Source organism: Pongo pygmaeus, chromosome 1 (genome assembly GCF_028885625.2).
Source record: "Pongo pygmaeus isolate AG05252 chromosome 1, NHGRI_mPonPyg2-v2.0_pri, whole genome shotgun sequence".
NCBI classification, from domain to species: Eukaryota; Metazoa; Chordata; class Mammalia; order Primates; family Hominidae; genus Pongo; species Pongo pygmaeus.
Window position 1 is genome coordinate 117,363,928 of NC_072373.2, and position 2,143 is coordinate 117,366,070.

At 35.3% G+C, this 2,143-nt stretch overlaps 1 pseudogene; it reads right to left on the reverse strand.

The window, feature by feature from the left end:
- Positions 1 to 694: 694 nt before the first annotated feature.
- On the reverse strand, positions 695 to 1,014 carry LOC129015024 (thioredoxin-like; annotated as a pseudogene).
- Between the last annotated feature and the right edge of the window lie 1,129 nt (positions 1,015 to 2,143).

A 2,143-nucleotide genomic window follows, 5' to 3' on the forward strand; every position in this document is an offset into this window, starting at 1 on the left:
GAAATTTTTACCTGAGACTCAAATTCACACAAATTTTTCTTCTATTTTTTAAGAAGTTTTGTAGTTTTAGGTTTTACATTTAGATCTATGATCTATTTTGAATTAATTTTTGTATGTAGTAAAATGTGTGGATTGAAGTTTATTTTTATTTATTTTTAATTTAATTTAATCTTTTTATGTTTGGCCAGCCTCTCAAGCCAGAGCATGCTCAGAGAGACTTCTTATTTTTATTTTTGATATGATATCCAATAATTTCAGCACCATTTGTTGAAAAGTTATCCTTTCTCCACTGAGTTGCCTTTGCAATTTTGTCAAAAATCAGTTGTATATATATGTGGGGGTCATTAGTTCTTTTTTTTTTTTAAAGAAGACATGACCATTTCATAAACTTAATGAGCCATATCAGTTGTTCATTATGAAGATGTGATGCTTCATAGTCTTGGATCCTTTCTTGAGGTTTGTGGTTTAATCTAGTTTCACAACTTGGACTAGGCACTGGCCTCTGATCAGGATAGAATTATTCCTATAAGGCCAGATAACTTTTTCTTGTTTTAAAGGGTAGAATTAATATTTGTTTGTCATTTATAATCAGATGGCAGCTGGGTATACAGTCTCCATACTTCATTTTTTTGGTAAATAAAAAAACTACAAGTTTTAAATAGCCAATGGCTCATTATGTTTTCAGAAAACATGATTAGACCAATTTATTAATGGTGGCTTCAAGTTTTTCCTTATTAGCTCCAAAAACTGGAGCCCACCCACCTTTCATTCCTTTTTAAAAAACTGGAAGATGGCATGCATTTCTTCATACCCTGAAGCAAACGTCCTACCCTGACAGTCATCCACGTCTGCCTTGAGGAACACCACGCTGGAATGCTCTTCAGCAAGGGAATGAAAGAAGGGCTTGATCATTTTGCAAGGCCCACATCATGTGGCTGAGAAGTCAACTACAAGTTTATCCCTTGTAGCATCCGAGCCTTCCTGAAAAGCAAACTTGCTCTTCTGCTTCACCATTTTGACTGTTGGGGTCTGATGACTGACTGTAAGAACCGATGGAAATGGATCCAAAGTGCTGGACCAAGCTTTGGTCAGAGGACCTTTGTCTTTTGGATTATCCTCTAAGCCCTGATGTTGAACTAATTTTCTAACAGGAAGGACAGACTAGTATTTCTGTTTTCTGGTTGACTGATCTGTTCTCCTGATTGTCCTTAATGCCACATCTGGCTTTTCACTGGGTCACAGCTAGCTCTGTTCTTTTCTCCCCTAAACGAAAGCTTCAATGACTTTAGTTAATCTAGTTTCTGTCCTGAAGTATCTGAAATATAAGCTTCTTAGATCAAAGATAGACAGTTTAATTTTATCAAAGACCATGGACCTGGGGGGAGGAAATCAGTCAAAAGTCACTTAATAAGCCATCTTAATTGAAGTGGTTTGGTCTCCTTAGGGAAATGTAAAATATTCAACTCAGCAGCTTAAAAATGTTTTTATTGAGATATAACTCACATATCATAAAATTTACCCTTTAGAGTTGCACATTTCAGTGATTTTTATTATATTCACAAAGTTGTGAAACCATCATCACTATCTAATTCCACCCTAAAATAAACCTTATACCCATTAAGCAGTCACTCTCCATTTTTCCCTCCTCCCAGCCCCAGGCAACCACTAACCTACTTTCTGTTTCTATGGATTTGCCTATTCTGGACATTTAACATAAGTGGCATCATACAATATGTGGGCTTTAATACCTGACTTCTTTATTTAGCATAATGTTTTCAAGGTTCATCCACGTTGTGGCATGTATCAGTACTTCATTCTTTGTGGCTGAATAATATTCCATTGTGTGGATATACTTCATTTGGTTTATCCATTCATCAATTGATGGACATTTGGGTTCTTTCTACATTTTGGAAATTATGAATGATGCTTCTATGAACATTTGAGTATGAGTTTTTATGTGGACACATGTTTTCAATTTTCTTGGATATTTACCTAGGAGTGAAATTGTTGGGTCATATGGTAACTCTTTATTTAACTTTTTGAGGAATTGCCAAACTGTTTCCCAAGGCAGCCTTACTGTTTTACAGTTTTACCAACAATGCATGAGAGTTCCAATTTCTCACATTCTTTTCAACACTTGTTA